This window comes from Erinaceus europaeus, chromosome 12 (assembly GCF_950295315.1).
Source record: "Erinaceus europaeus chromosome 12, mEriEur2.1, whole genome shotgun sequence".
Lineage (NCBI taxonomy): Eukaryota > Metazoa > Chordata > Mammalia > Eulipotyphla > Erinaceidae > Erinaceus > Erinaceus europaeus.
In genome coordinates, this window is record NC_080173.1 from 43,318,970 (window position 1) to 43,335,374 (window position 16,405).

General features: G+C 46.1%; 1 protein-coding gene and 1 long non-coding RNA gene across 9 annotated transcripts in view; one reads left to right on the plus strand and one right to left on the minus strand.

Moving 5' to 3' along the window:
* LOC132541715 (uncharacterized) overlaps positions 1–15,218 on the minus strand; it is a 77,528-nt gene extending 62,310 nt beyond the window's left edge. The window contains exons 1-2 of one of the 2 annotated variants that reach the window (XR_009552814.1): positions 15,115–15,218; positions 10,285–10,382 (exon numbers count right to left, since the gene is read on the minus strand). This is a non-coding gene — a long non-coding RNA (uncharacterized LOC132541715). Of the gene's footprint in view, positions 1–10,284; positions 10,383–14,918; positions 15,063–15,114 lie in introns of those variants that run through there. The other variant, XR_009552813.1, reaches the window with a different exon arrangement.
* Positions 15,219–15,408: 190 nt separating this feature from the next.
* Positions 15,409–16,405, plus strand: part of MAP3K14 (mitogen-activated protein kinase kinase kinase 14) — a 56,366-nt gene continuing 55,369 nt past the window's right edge. For 2 of the 7 annotated variants that reach the window (XM_060203321.1, XM_060203317.1), the window contains exon 1: positions 15,411–15,537. The gene's annotated coding sequence lies outside the window, so the exon portion shown is untranslated. Of the gene's footprint in view, positions 16,093–16,405 lie in introns of all 7 variants that reach the window. The other 5 variants (XM_060203322.1, XM_060203318.1, XM_007535729.3 and 2 more) reach the window with 5 other exon arrangements.

Below are 16,405 nucleotides of genomic sequence, written 5' to 3' on the forward strand. Positions count from 1 at the left end.
AGCTGTAAAAAATGGTGACTTTACCGTTTTCAGCCGATCTTGGATGGACCTTGAAAAAATCATGTTGAGTGAAATAAGTCAGAAACAGAAGGATGAATATGGGATGATCTCACTCTCAGGCAGAAGTTGAAAAACAAGATTAGAAAAGAAAACACAAGTCGAACCTGAAATGGAATTGGAGTATTACACCAAAGTAAAAGACTCTGGGGTGGGTGGGTGGGGAGAATACAGGTCCATGAAGGATGATAAATGACATAGTGGGGGTTGTATTGTTAAATGGGAATCTGGGGAATGTTATGTATGTACAAACTATTGTATTTACTGTTGAATGTAAAACATTAATTCCCCAATAAAAAATAAATTATTAAAAAAAAAATTTGCCAAAAAGCGTTGGCTTTTAAACCTCGAGGATTAACCCCCAGAGTTTGAATAACAGGTGTTTTGATTAGATCTGCACAGGAGGAACATGTAGCAAGAATATGTTTTAACTGAGGCAGAGGAATATCAGGAAATCGAGCTCGAAGACCTTTAAGATTAACATGGGTTAGGGAATGAAAGTCAGTAGGATTAGAGACAGAGGCTAGGAGAATTCCTGTGGAGGCAAGGTGGTAGACTGCAGCATTCCCTTCGGACAGGGGACCAGGAAGAGGGCTGTGGGAACGTAGGTGCTGAACATACAGTGGTTGGGTTCGAGAACAGTGCATAGAGGCAATTTGAATTAAAAGCGGAGAAAGTGGGTTGTCATCAATTCTTACATAAGATTGAGCAAGCCATGGAAGTAAGTTAACAGTATACACACTGTCAAAAAAAAGGTTGAAGGATTCTGGTACAACTTTTAATGCAAGGAAAACAGCATAAAGTTCTTTGTACTGAGGGGAATTATCAGGAAGTTCAGTAAAGAGAGGTTTGGGGTATTGCTGGTCTGGATAATATATAAGGGCAGCAGCTCCCTTTTTTCCACCATCAGTGAACACTGTAGGAGCAGAGGGGATGGGATCTCGAGAGAAAAGTTTAGGTACTAGTAGAGGCAACAGAGGTAAAGAAGCTATCAAATTATTAGAGGGAAAATGATTATCTAATTGTCCTGGAAAACCCATTAAACTTATGGCAAAATGAGAATGGTGGCGTATGAGCCATTCTGTATCTGTGAGAGAAAAGGGAAGAATGATTGAATCTGGTTCCCTTCCTAAGACCTGAACCGATCTGTTTCTTCCTTGGCAAACCATAAATGCTAAGGCATCAATCTCGGTAAGGAGTCTTGGAGCTCCGCCTACTGGCGTATGAAGCCATTCGAGAACGCCATGTTTCTGCCACAATGCCCCCACTACCGTGGGGGTGGAGTTAAAGATTAGAAGATTTACTGGAGAGGAGGGGGAGAACCGAACGAGGTGCATGTCCTGGAGAGCCTGGTTAACTTTTTCCAGTGCCAAGGAGGCTTCGGGGGTTAACATACGCTTTGAGGAGGGCTGTTTGTTTCCTTTTAACAGATCGAACAGTGGTTGCAGGCAGCTCGTAGGCAGATAAAGATACTGCCTAAGCCAATTCAAATTTCCAGGAAAACTTTGTAAAGAAGCAAGAGTGAGATTAGAAGGAAAAGTAACACAAGGTTTTAAAGGACGAATCTGCGTTAGGGAAATCTCTGAGCCTAAGAAAGATATTGGAGGAATTAGCTGTATTTTCTCAGGAGCTACATTAAGTCCACTTCTCTTTAAGGCAGGGATTAGAAAATCACGTAGGGCGGAGAGATCTGTATCTAATTCTCCCCATATTAACACGTCATCCATATAATGAAAAACCTTAAGGCCCTTGTGAATATATGGAAAAAGGGCAGATTTAACAGCCTCTTGACTAAATAGTAGGACTATTAGCCATGCCCTGGGGCAGTACCACCCATTCAAATCTATCGGCAGGGCTGGCATTATTAATAGAAGGAACAGAGAAAGCAAAACGTTTACAATCTTGTGGGTGTAAGGGAATAGAGAAAAAACAATCCTGTATATCAATAGCTATGACTGGAATTCCTGTGGGAATTGCAGAAGCAAGAGGCAAACCCCTTTGGGGGGAGCCCCAAACCTGCATGGTTTTATTAACTGCACGAAGATCTTGGAGGAGGCGCCATTTTCCTGAGCGCTTTTTAATCACAAAGACTGGAGTATTCCATGGGCTCCAAGAATGATGAATGTGTCCCAAAGATAACTGCTCTTGGACGAGTTCTTTTAAAATTTCTAGCTTCTCCCTAGGCAAAGGCCACTGTTCCACCCAGACAGGCTCATTAGAAAGCCAATCTAAGCGGGGAGTTCTGTTACAAACAGTGGCAGTTAGTACTGGGGGTGCTGGTTGGGTCTAGCAGTCTCACAGGAGTGAGTGTGGTGTCCTGCAGAGGTGTCTGAGGATATCACTACATCTAAAGATTCCAGCAAGTCTCTTCCCAATAAATTGGTGCTTATATCAGCTATTAAAGGCTGAAAGCGTCCGGTAGTCCCTTCTGGATCTTTCCACACAAGGGAATCTCGTGTGCAGAATGCCTGAGTCAATCCTCCAACACCATGTAAGCGTGGTCCTGGGAGGAGTTCCCAACTCTGAGGAACCTCTGCTTGTCTTAATATTGTCTTATCTGCTCCCGTGTCAATCAAACACTTAAAAGGAATATTACCAATCTTTACTGTCATAGTTGGGTGACCCCTTTCTAAAACAGGGGTGGTCCATAAAATCTCAGGCTCCGAATTCGAGCTGTTCTCTTGCTCCAGCCGGTTATTTCTATGCTGGAAGTTCCCACATACCACGGGTTCATCCTTCTGCTCACCCTCTGTTATTGTTACTTGGCATGGTGGGTGTAGCGACGGATTGGGTCCCAAGCTGGGCTTCTGTTTGTGGAAGAAGGGCACAGCACCAAGCGGGCAACCTGCTTCCTTCCCTCTTGGGGGCGGGGCTAAGGGAAGCCCCACACCTAGTTTAAATCCCTGTTTACATTTGGCAGAGGTGTGCCATTCCTATGAAACCTTGACCAACAATCTCTCCTCCAGTGAAATCCTTTCTGGCATCTGGGACAAGGTATTCGTGGTCTCTGATTCCCTGTCTGGAGGTGGGGTTGCCCTGACTGGAGGCGGGGTCACGGTCTATTTTCTGGACATTGGTTATGCCAGTGCCCTTGGCGACCGCACTGAAAGCAAGCCCCTTTTTGCTTATGTAAGGCCTGTAACATAGGTCCTTGGAAAGAGCTTGATCTGAGATCCTGTGTAGCTATAATCCAAGTATCTGGGTGTTCGTTTTTAAGAAAAACGATACAGGCCTGTCGAAAATGCGGAAGCATTCTATTCCAGACTATGGATCGCAGGAGGAGAAAACGAGCGCCAGGATTATAAATCTTCCTTTCCAAACTCGACTGGACCCTGGCAATGAATTTAGCGAGGGATTCATCAGGTTCTTGTTGAGGGAGAGAATGGGGGCTGAGGCCGCTCCCATGGGTGGTGTTAATCGCTCCCATGCTTTTAATGCACACAGGCGTACTTGATCAAAATACCCCGCTGGAAACTTGGCTTCCGCCTGTTGAATCCCTGTTTCTAATTGTCCTGTTCCAAACAATGCATCAAAATTCCCCTCTGGCTGATTTTGAATATTTTTCCGCGATTGTTGTAAACATTCGTCGCAAAAGAATGCCTCCCATTGCAGGAAGAGGGGGCCTGGGAGCGTAGCGCGAGTTACATCCCTCCAATCTTGGGGGATATTAAGGTTCTGAAGCAGGCCTTGTAAAATGGACCTGATCCATGGGGCATGAACACCGTCATCCTTGATAGCCTGGCATAGTTCCTTCAGGTCTGTGGCGGAATATGGATACCAGGCCTGAGGTTTTCGTCTATTGGGGGCAACATTGACCGGAAATGTGTGGACTTGCTCTGATAAGTGTGTAGCAGTAGGAGGAGTCACTGAAGTGGAAGCTTCTGGACAAGCAGCCGAAGAAGTGGTTTTGGAGGCTACAGGAGAATTCGGACATGTGTCTGTCAAAATGGGGGTGGGCGAAGAAGCAGCCGTGGAGGCAGCAGGAGGTTCCGGACACGTGTCTGCCAAAATGGGGGTGGCCGAAGAAGTGGCTGTGGAGTCCTAAGGGGAATTCGGACACGTGTCTGCCAAAATAGGGGCCTCAGGGCAAGATGCCAAAATAGGGGCCTCAGGGGAAGATGCAGAGGAATTAGGGTGGGTCAGGATCACGACAGGCCTTTGCTTCTTCTTGTTTTTAAGGTGCTGGTTAAGTTCTATGATCACTTCCTTTATCTCTTGGACCTCAGCCTCTAGGTCCTTAAGCCTTTTGAGAGGTTGCCCTATATATCCCTTAAAAGCTGCTATGATGATCAACAGGATATAAGGTGCAGCCCCGAGAAAAATGTCCCAGATATATAAAAATTGTATACTGGAAAAAGAATGCAGAATTTGGAAAAGATTTTCCATGGTGGAGAGATCTCAGGAAAACAATAAGAAAGAAAAAAATCACAGCACCTTAACACAATATTGCAGATACCCAAAAGGTGTGTACTTATCTAGGATGTCTTCTTATAAATCTGCTGCTTACGTGTCCCTGTTCGGGCGCCAGATGCCAGGATAGCCTGAGGGTACTTCTTCCCGAGCTAGTGCTCTCTGGGTTGGAGAGAACTCAACTGGAGCCGATCTAGGCTGCTGCGTGGGAGAGGGATCAGGAACTCGTGCCGCACTAACTTCGCAGGAGATACACTCTGGAACTCTCAGAGCCGGAAAGCAATTTCCAAGTGTCTTTAATCAGAAGAGCAGCTGTTTTTATACTCTCCAAGTAGGGTGGAAACAGGATGTGATATAGAGAGGGTGGAGTGAAAAGTGACTGGTGAAAATCAGAGTGTGACAAAGAGAGGATCAGGGTGTGACAAGGAGAGGGGGTGGAGCAGGTGAGAATTCTACCACTAAACCACCAATGCCCTGGAGGGAGTGTGGTGCTTTATGTAAATATAAAAGTGATTTATGTAAATAGACCAAAGCTTTGAATGGGATTAAATCTATCCCTATATAGGCATATGGTTAAGCAGAAGCCAGGGGGAGCTGGCATACTATCCAACAGTCTTCAATTTGGTCTTTTCCAGAATATCATATAGTTGGAATTATAGTTTACAGCCTTTTCCAATCAACTTCTTTCACCTAGTAATATACTGAGTTTCCTCAAGTCATGGATGGATAAATAATTTCTTTTTTGTTGATGAATAATAGTTCATTGTAGAGATGTATCACAATTTATTTATTAAAAAAATTTTTTTTTAACCAGAGCACTGCTCAGCTCTAGTTTATGGTAATGCAAGGGGTAATGAGCCTGGGCCTTTGGAGCCTCAAGCATGAAAGTCTCTTTGCATGACCATTATGCTATTTATGCCTGCCCTCACAATTTATTTATTACTATGGAAACAGTAAAAAGATTAGTGGTTGCCAGGGGTTGATGAGGAAAAAGGAATGAATAGGCTAAACACAGCAGAGTTTCTAGGACAGTGGAAATATTCTTATGACACTATGATAGATAAGTCTCATTACACATTGTCTAAACCCATAGAATATCCAACACCAAGTAAATCCTATGGCACACTATGGCTATGGGTATTTATGATGTGCCAGTGCAGACACTTCAGTTGTAACACAGAGACCCCTCTGGGGGGGGGGGGGTTGGTGTTGTACATGGGGCAGGGGCAATACAGGAATTCTCCACACTGTTTCATTTTGTTGTAAACTGCCAGGCGACCAGGGACTCATGGCTGAGCTGGGAAGCAATATCTCTTTATTCATGTGGAGCGCAATCTAAGCTATCTCTAATCACAATCCTGTCCTTATATATCCTGAGGCAGAAGTGTCAGGTCCGAAGAGGATGTATGTAGGATAGGGGATGGGGAGAAAGAAAAAGCGTGCAAAACAGTGAGGATTAAACCAATGCCCTGGAGGCAGGGCGGTGCTTAGTTAACAGTGGTTATGTAAATAGAATACAGTGTTAAGCAGGGGGGATTAAACCAATGAAACAGAAGGAGTTTTAGAAGCAGAATTAGAAGTATACCAACAGTAAACCTAAAACTACTCTTTAAAAAAAGTTACACCTATGCTGGGGAGATAGCATGCTGGTTGTACAAAAAAGACCTTCACACAAGCTAGGGCTTGAACCTGGGGCTCGACTGGTAAGGGAATGAGAACTAAACAGAGACTTGAAAGGTGAAGGACAGTCAGAGGAGAATATTTCCAGCAATCACTGCATTTTTTTTAAGGTATAAGTTAAAAAAATATTTTTAATGTAAATGAGAGACACAGAGTAAGAATACAGAGACCAGAACACTGCTTACTTAGCTCTGTATCTTATTCTGTTTAGTTCCTCAAGAAGCCTTCTCTGAAGCCACTTACTTAAGTTAGCTCTCTCTCTCTGCACTACCCCCTTCCCCCACCACAACTCCCATACCTGTCTAGCCCTGGTTATGTGCGCTTCCTGTCACCTTCTTTGCCATGTTCTGCACAAGAGGTGAGACCACTATAGGTTTAGGGCAGGAAAAAGCTCTGGTAGGAGAATCCCTATTCCTCTCATCTTCAATGGAGTGTATGGAAATGGTTATGTTTTCTCTTCTTTTTTTTCTTCTCCTTCTCCTTCTCCAAGATTTACTTACCTACTTAGAAGAGAGAGAGAGAGAAGAAAAGAGAGAACCAGAACATCACTCTGGTACATGCAACACTGAACTCAGAACCTCATGTTTGAGAATTTAACACTAACACGACACCACCTCCCAAGACTTTTCCTAAGTGACCTGGCCCCTAGTCAATCACTATACTGCTTCCCTCTCAAATGCTGAAGTGACTCCTGGCTACTGCACCATCTCCTGCTGAGCTTCTCAGGATTTCCATCCTCTGTACAAACAATTCCTTGAATGTGAGGGCGGTCTGGCTGCGACATCTGTCACCCCATTGATCGCCAGGGTTGATTTGGCTGATCTGGCTAGCTAAGCTGGTGTTCCCTTTCTCCCTCACCACTCCATGTGCGTCCCTCCCAAAGCTGTGCGCTCAGTCGAAGAGGACGGCCTTCCCCAAATAGAGAGGGACCCATCTTCAGTCAAGGGTATACAAGTAGCTGCGCTCCCCTGCTAGAACCTCCAAACAAGCTCTTAAACAATTCCTTATAATGCATCCCATGTTTAAAAATTCAGAGTGAGAGGACCAGGCAGTGGTGTGCCTGATAGAATAAGCATGTTACAATGTACAAGGACCTGGGTTTAAGACCTTGATCCCCACATGCACAGGGAAAGCTTCACTAGTGGTGAAGCAGTGCTACAAGAGTCTCTTTCTCCCATTTCTTCCTTCCCTATTTCTCTATATCTAGCCAATAAATAAATAAATGGATAAATAAATAAGTAAGTTTTAAAAGGCTGGATTACTAATTTTAAAAACTCAATAAATTCTTCTTCCTTGGTTGGATCCTCTTTAATTGAAAACACTTTGTCCTCTCGTCACGCTCCTCACTTATTTTAGCTCTCATCTGTCATCAAGGTCTGCCCACTCACAAGTATGAAAGTTTCTCAAGAGCAATGACAGTCCCAGAGGTTCTGAGTACATCTTGAACATCACTTTGTGGTTGACTACAAATGGAAACTCAAAAGAAGTCATCTGACTGAGAGGCAACTGATGAATGTCCATGGAAAGAAGGAATTGTTAGCAGACACCAGGCTTTGGGAACACATGCAAGCTGAGATAGAGCAGACTCCAGGACTACTATGAAGTTTGAGAGGTTCAAGGAAAAGGCTGGGCCAAAAATGCAGGGAAAGACTAGGAGCTGCAAGCCCTCCCCTCCCCCATGTGTTTTCAGATTCATTTATTTATTCTGATGACACAGAGAGAAGGCAGAGAGCACTGTTCAGCTCTGGTTTATCTTGGTTCTGGAGACTGAACCTGGGACTTCAGAGCCTCAGGCATGAAAGTCTGATCTGCTACAACTAGTGCTATCTCCTTACCCCTTTCTTTTTTAATTTGCCTGTTTTTAGGCTTGGGTGGGGGGCGGGTGCTGAGGGAGGGCTGGCCAAGTTTAGAGGTTGAGAGGAAGAAGCTAAAGAGAAGTTGAAGGGCAGGTGATGGTGGGACATTGAGGGTACAGCAGATGACAACAGTGGTTTCTTAGGAGGATTAAATTCCTCCCACCACGGAAGAGGTGAGGGTGGTGATGAGAATAGAGGGAGGGAGCAAGGGAGGGAAGAAGGGAGGAAGAGAGAGAGGAGAGAGAGAAGTGAATTAAGACAGGATAACTGGGAGTCCGGCGGTAGCACAGCGGGTTAGCACATGGCATGAAGCGCAAGGACCTGCATAAGGATCTGGGTTCGAGCCCGGGCTCCCCACCTGCAGGGGAGTCACTTCACAAGTGGTGAATTGGATCTGCAGGTGTCTATCTTTCTCTCCCCCTCTCTGTCTTCCACTCTTCTTTCCATTTCTCTCTGTCCTATCCAACAACAATGACATCAATAACAACAACAATAATAACTACAATAAAACAAGGGCAACAAAAGGGAACAAATAATTTTTTTTTTAATTTTTAATTAAAAAAAAAAAGACAGGATAACCAAAGGGGCCAGGTGGTGGCGCAATGGATTAAATGCGCATAGCATGAAGTGCAAGGACCTGAGCAAAGATCTGATTTCAAGCCCTCTGCAGGGAAGACACTTCACAAGTGGTGAACCAGGTCTGCAAGTATCTATCTTTCTTTCTCCCTCACTATCTCCCCCCCTCAATTTCTCTCTGTCCTATCCAATAAAATGGAGAAAAAAAAAAAAAAAAGGCCATGAGGAACAGTGGATTCATAGTGCACTGAGCCCCAGTGATAACCCTGGAGGCAAAAAAGAAAAGACAAAACAAGATAAGACAAAACAAGACAGGATAACAAATTAGGAAGTGAGTCAAATCTTAACCCAGGATTCCCTAAGAAAGCTCCAAAATTAGGAGGTGGTTTCAGGAAAATACATTCAGGATCTTGGTGAGGCCATCTTTATCCAGGGCTACAGATATCCTCCAGCCAAGGTGGTTCCATCCTCTTCAGAGGTTATCCCCTCCTCTCACCCACACCACTATGGCTCCTATATTCCTCTCTGACAACAATCTAATGGTTTGGTACACTCCCTTCCACCTCCCATGTGGGACCAAACTAGTGTGTGTCTTTGGGGGAAGAGCAAAGTCAAGGTCTAGTACCTTCAAAAAATGTTGTGCTGATAAATGCTTGAAAACCAACTTGATGGACTGAGCAGTGGTGTATCCAGTAGAGGACACATGTTACAATGTACAAGGACCTGGGTTCAAGTCCTGGTCCCCAGTGAAGTAGTGCTGTAGGTCTCTGTCTCTCTCTCCCCATCTTCCGTCCCATCCCCTCCATCTCAATTTCTCTCTATCTCTATCCAAAATAAATAAAAATATTTTTTAAGTTAAAAAAAAAGAAGAAAGAGCAAACCAACTTGAGGTGTGGCTGTGGTACATCTGGTTGAGCATTAGTATGCTCAAGGACCTGGGTTCATGGCTCTGGTCCCCATCTACAGGCAGGAAGATTCACAAGCTTTTATTCTCCCTGTCTCACCATTTCCCTCTCAGTTTCTCTATATTCTATCAAATTAAAATATAATAAATAAATGTTGTGGGGGAGAGAGAAAAACAACATGAGGGTAGCTAGCCCTAGAATATGTTGCTTGCCAGTTCCCATAGTGCAAATAAATCTACCATGTCCAATTCCAAGTTAGCAACATGGGTCACTGATTACAGAATAGCAAGAGAACTCTGCATCCATTCCCTCTCCTGTCTCCTTGGTGACTCCAGAGGTCTCTAGCCCTGTAGCTGCAATGGGGCAAGTCCAAGCCAGTGAAAGCAGCAACTATAACAGCGTCCTCCTTGGGCAGTTGCTAACAGGGCAAGCAAAGCTGCCTCCCCTCCAGGAACAGGCACTCCCAAGTCATCTTTTATCTCAGCCACACATCTGAGTTCTTCTTAAGTGTAATATTAGGATCTCAAAGAAATTTGGGGCCCAAAAGCCACAGACACTCAGATGATTCACCAGCCACTTTCTCACTAGACATAACTGAGTTCCATGAACTGCGGTAACTAAAAGCAATAAAAACCAGGATGCAGTTCCCTTTCTTCCAAAGTACACAGAAAAGGAAAAAACGATCCAAAGATAGATTTACCCCACAGACACATAAAATTCACTCATTTTTTCATCATTCTTCTAAAGAACTGCTGATCAACTGGCTCCTTGAAGTTCAAAGTTCAAAGACTCTTTCTTACCTGCAAGAAGGCAAACTCCTTGGAGTCACAGCTGCTTTGAATCTCAGGTTTCCTATTATAGCAGAGTAACATAGTATGTCACTTTTCTCTGGGCTTATCTATGAAATGAGAATGAAAATGATAACACGAGCTACTCTTCAGAATTGCATTGCAAAAACTCTCAATTGGGGACAATTTTGCTTCCTTGGACACATCTGTAGACATTTTTTGTTGTCATAAAAAATGTGTAAGGGGTGGTCCAGGAGATGGCGCAGTGGCTAAGGCACTAGACTCTCAAGCATGAGGTCCTGAGTTTGATCCCCGGCAGCATATGTACCAAAGTGATGGCTGGTTCTTTCTCTCCTCCTATCTTTCTCATGCATAAATAAATACATTCTTTTAAAAAAAATGTGTAAGGGGAGGACTTCCTTATATATTTTTTATTCTTTGTCATCATGATTTCTGCTGGGTACCTGCATTACAAATCTGCCAATCCTGACAGCTAGCACCCTCTCTCTCTCATCTTTATTTGACAGAGAGAAATTGAGAATGGAGGGGGAGTAGAGAGGGAGAGCATCAGAGAGATATCTGCAGACCTACTTTACCACTGATGAAGCATCCACCCCTGCAGGTGAGGACCGGCAGCTTGAACCCAGGTCCTTGCCCATAGAAACGTGTGCTTAACTAGATGCACCACTGCCCAGCTCAAGTTACTGGTATCTAGTATGCAGAGACTAGGAATGCCCTTAAGCATCCTACAATGCATGACAATCCTCCACAATAGAGATGTATTGGGAGTCAGGTGGTAGTGAAACAGGTTAAGCACACATGGTGCAAAGTGCAAGGACCAGCTTAAGGATTCTGGTTCGAGCCCCCAGCTCCCCACCTGCAGGGGAGTTGCTTCACAGGCGGTGAAGCAGGTCTGCAGGTGTCTATCTTTCTCTCCCCCTCTCTGTCTTCCCCTCCTCTCTCCATTTCTCTCTGTCCTATCCAACAACAATGACATCAATAACAACAATAATAACTACAACAATAAAACAACAAGGACAACAAAAAGGAATAAATAATTTTAAAAAGATGTATCTACCCCAAATTATCCATAGTGATAGGATGAGAAATCCTGGAATATTCAGTGAGGTTATGCACATGAAGCACTTAGAAGTGTCTGGTCTAAATTTACCTGGACAGACAACCCCACCAATGTGCCTTGGAGCTCTGCTTCCCCAGAGCCCTTCCCCACTAGGGAAAGAGAGAGACAGGCTGGGAATATGGATCGACCTGTCAACGACCATATTCAGCGGGGAAGCAATTACAGAAGCCAGACCTTCCACCTTCTGCATCCCACAATGACCTTGGGTCCATAGTCCAAGAGAGTTAAAGAATAGGAAAGCTATCAGGGGACGGGGTGGTATACGGAGGTCTGGTGGTGGGAATTGTGCAAAGCTGTACCCCTCTTATCCTATGGTTTTTTCAATGTTTCCTTTTTATAAATAAAAAATTTTTTTAAAAGAAGTGTCTGGTCTACTTTTTTAAATATTTATTTTTATTTATTATTCTTGCTACCAGGGTTACTGGTGGTGCTTGCTGCTAGTACATGAGTCCACTGCCCCTGGTAATGTTTTTTGTTGTTATTGTTGTTTTCTTTTTTGATAGAAATAGAAAGGGGAGAAGAAATAGGAAGAAAGAGAGAAATATGCAGCACATGACATTTCACCTCCTGTAGGTGGTGATAGGGGCTTGAGCCCAAGTCTTCAAGTGTTATCCACTCAACCAGTGTAGCACCACATAGCCCCCTTATTTAAGATAGAGAAAAGAGGGGCTGGGCGGTAGAACACATGATTGATTGCATGTGTTACAATGTGTAAGGGCCCAGGTTCAAACCCCTGGTGCCCACCTGCAAAGGGGAAGAAGCTTCACAAGCAATGAAGCAGTGTTGCAGATGTCTTTATCTCTCCTTCTCTATCTCCCCCACCTCTCTCAATTTCTCTCTGTCTCTATCCAAAATAAATAAATAAATAAATAGGAAAGAGAGAGAATCAGAGCATCACTTTGACACTTGCAATGACAGGGATTGAACTCAGGACCTTCTGCTTGTAAATCCAGCACTGTGTCCACTGTGCCACCTTCTGGGTCACTGACTTACTTTTTGTAAGATCTTTAAATAGAAGAAGAGGAAGAGGGGGAAGGAGGAGGGGGAAGCTACTATGCCTTTTGTTTGGCTTTTGTTATGTTTTTTTGTTTTTTTGTTTGATTTTGTTTTAAGTACAGTCTTACCCTTCTGCTTTCAAACCTGAACTGCTGGAGTGGGATATGAATGTCTTTCAGTGCTGAGAACTTGGCTCAGTGCTCCAAGTGTGAGTCACTCTATAAATGTCAATTGATTTCACTTAAAGCAGAACTGAAGCTGTACTAGTGACTCAGGGCTAGAAGTCTTCCCAGGTTGTCATGACTTAGCTGGTAGGTCCAAGAAGAAGTTGTCTTGCCCTGGAGCATTCTTTTTGTTTTTAATTTACTTTTATTTTTATGTATTTTTTTAATCTTTGTTTACTAGATAGAGGCTGTCAGAAATTGAGAAGGGGTGAGAGAGAGGGAGAGAGACACCTGTAGCACTGCTTCACCACTTGCAAAGCTTTCCTCCTGCAGGTGGGGACCAGGGGCTCGAACCCAGGTCCTTACACTGCATAACATGTGTGCCACCACTCCTGTCCCCCAGAAAGCTTTCTTTACAAGAAGGTTCTGGCATTCCAAGACTTGGGCCCCTCAGTAGTCACTTAGCATGGGTGTTGTGTCCTCAACTCACACCATACACATCAGCACTCAGAAATGCCAAGAAAAGTAGCTGAAGTTTCCAGGTCCTACTTGTCCAAAATTCCTTCCTCACTAGCATAAAGTGGTTTGTTCCTTCCCTGCAGCCTGATGTGAGTGAGATTTCCTCTTGGAGCCAAAGCTTTGGGTCAACACAACCCAGTCTCTCCTTCTAACAGACAACAGTGTATCAGTGGGTAGATTCAAACAAAGCCAGGTCATCTTGATGAGGTGGGAAGGGGCTCATAGGGGACCAAAGACCAGGAAAGTATCAAGAGAAGCTGGGTAAAGTACGTGAGTACTGAGCACCCTAAGGAAAGAATGGTGAAAGGAGAAGGTAAAGGCAAGCCAGGGAATGTCTGCAGACTCTGGGCCCAGAGCCCACATCTTTCCTGAGAAGTGGTATGCCCAGAGGCAAGCAGGTGGTAGGAGAGGCAAGACGCACACCCAGGCCTACTGATACCAACCAGTTACCCACCAGCTAGCCCCGCCCTACCCTTCCCTGAGTCACCAAACCAAAACCCCTGGTGTTGGAAGGACCTTGAGGAGCCACGGGTTAGCCTCTCGCCTGCCATCTCCCAAGCCAGTCAGTGGCAGAGCCAGTTAAGACACCAGCAACTATCCAGCTCCAAAGCAACATCAAATTCTTCAAAGGCTAGACAGATGACATAGGTTAAAGTGCTGGTTATAAGGTAGCAGGAACAAGGGCTATGAAGAACTGCAGGTTTTGCTCTAAGTCACTCAGATTTTAGTTACAAAGGTAAGAAAAATAAATCATTTATTTATTTATTTATTTATTTTCCCTTTTGTTGCCCTTGTTGTTTTTTATTGTCGTAGTTATTATTGCTGTTGTTGCCATCGTTGTTGGATAGGACAGTAAGAAATGGAGAGAGGAGGGGAAGACAGAGAGGAGGAGAGAAAGACATCCAAAACCTTTGGGCTAGCCTAACAAAACATATCTATGACTTGTGTGAGTCTCTTAGGCCATATGTTTGAGACCCATGCCAAAATGAACCATCTTCCATATGTCTATCCTGTCCCACCCTCAATCAGAGGTGCAGATCTCCAGAATAAGACTTTGAGGACCAAAGGAAGGTCTGAAAAGTAGTCTTAAGCAGATGGAAGGCTAGCCTTTGCTCAAACACTTGCAGAGATACAGTGATCCTCTCAATACAGATTTGGATGGCGCCTGCAGATCCCCACCACTACAATCAGCAACCACCTTGAACCAGTGCTGAGGGTGGACTGCTTGGGAAGACACATGTCTTTTATTTTGAAAACTTAAACAAATAAGTTTGGAATATCTCTTTATTACAAAATAAAATACATATTTAACCAAATAAAAATAGAAATAAAAAATAAAATTTACATTCACTTGCAAACACTGAACATTACAGACAAGCAAAAATTATCCATGTCTCTTTTCTGATCGCTGCCCTCCATACACACACTGTTGACACCTTGGTGCATATTCAGATTCCATGTCTCTCTCTTTCTCTCTCTCTCTCTCTCTCTCTTTTTTAATAGGGGAAACTAGTCTTTCTGGCTCTATAGCCGGTAAACTCAGCAAGGTGATACTTTGCTTTAGTGTCTGCAGGTTGCTCCTCAGGTTGTGGGATGGGGTTGCAACCCCACCATCAGCACATTTGACATAATGGGTTTCAACAGCTCTGCGTAGATAACAGATCTGGCCAGATCAGGGTAGTGAGTCCCTTGGCTCCCCAAGCTTCTGGAGGCCAGGCATTAGGAAACGGTTTTACTCATCCTGAGGGCCACTACAACGCCGGGCATACTGTGAGTGCTCCACAAAAGCATTTCTAGCCTGGCCCTGTCTGCCCCCCTCCCCGCACCTGCTTCAGCAGCCGAGGATCGGCGCTGAGGGGAAGTTCAGAAACAGCCAGGACCGAGGGCGCCTCGCAGCCTCCCAGGTAACTGAAGTCAGAGACTGAGGGCCCACGCATGCGCACACCCGTCCTTCCTTCCCGTAACCTCCAGAAGAATGCACCCTTAAAGACAGCCAGAAACCGAGCGCGCATGTGTGCTTACATCAACGCCCTACCGCCTCCGCTTTCTGTCAGTGGGTCTGCCCCAGCCATCTCCTCTATAAACAGTGTCCGGAAACCGTGCCCATTTCTGGAAAGGCATCCTCGTCAACCAATCGTTGGCGGAGGCGGGACAACAAGACGCGCCACTTCATTGGCTAGACTGCGGGTGTGGGCAGGACCAAGGGTCGAGGCGCAGCGGCAGCGTGGAGGCGCGAACCTAGACAAAGTTGCAGCCGCCGGCGGAGGCGTGGCCCTGGGGCGGGGGGCAGGGGCGGGCGGCAGGGGGCGTGTCCCTGGCCGGGGCGGGCCGCAGGCCGGGGCCGGCGACTGTGGGCCCAGAGAGCCGCGATCCGCCACCGGCAGCGCGAGATCGCGGGCCAGGGGAACGCTACGCTCGCTGTTTGGGGAGATCGGCGCTCGGCCGGTAGGTTACTGGGCGGAACCCGGGGCCAGAGCGTGGCGCGGAGGGAGCCGCGGTGATGGATCGCCCCGCCCGCAGCCCGACTTGGGCTGAGGCCTGGCGAGTCACCCCGTGGTGGTGTGGTGGGGGTCAGACCCACCGGCTCGCGGGCCGGGGCCTGGGCGCCGACATGCCCTCGCGCCTGCTGCCCGCGCTCCGGTGCTCGCCGCGCTCCTCCGCGCCCCCGCAGGCCACACGCCTTCCGCGAGCGCACGCGAGGGCGCCCTGCTTCCCCTTCCCAGCACCCGGTCCCACCGCGCTGTGCTGCCTCACCCACCGACTTGCCCGGCCTGCCTGTCCGTGCCCGGGGTGCCCCTCCAGGATGGCGCGCGTCTGGACTCGCGATGGAGTTGTCTTCTGCACAAGTGTGCCGGGTCCATGCCCCCTCCCACCTGTCCTGGCAGTGAACCCCTCAGGCCTTCCCTGCCAAGTTCTCGAGTCACACTCCGAGGCGGGAAGAAGAACACAGCTCACGCTTGGCACGCAGGGCAGCGCTGGACACTCTCCCCCAACCCCTTGGTAATTCTTCTGCCCGCCGCACCCAGGACTTTATCTTTGGGCTCAGATCTAATATTCCCATCTGGAAAGGGCATCGTGGCCCTGGCAACCCCAAAACCACGGGACATCATGCAGACAGAGGCCACCGGTACTATGCAGAGTCCCACCTACCCAGGAGCCTCCTTGGTGATGGGCAACTTCAGAAAAAGGCTTTGCTTCCCATGGAAGTTAAAATGCAGCTCTCAGGTCTAAAGGGTGAACTGAGGTATGAGTGTGAGGAGGCAAGGTTGGGTGGAGAAAAAGGACAGGTATCAATGGCAAAATTATTTTCGTT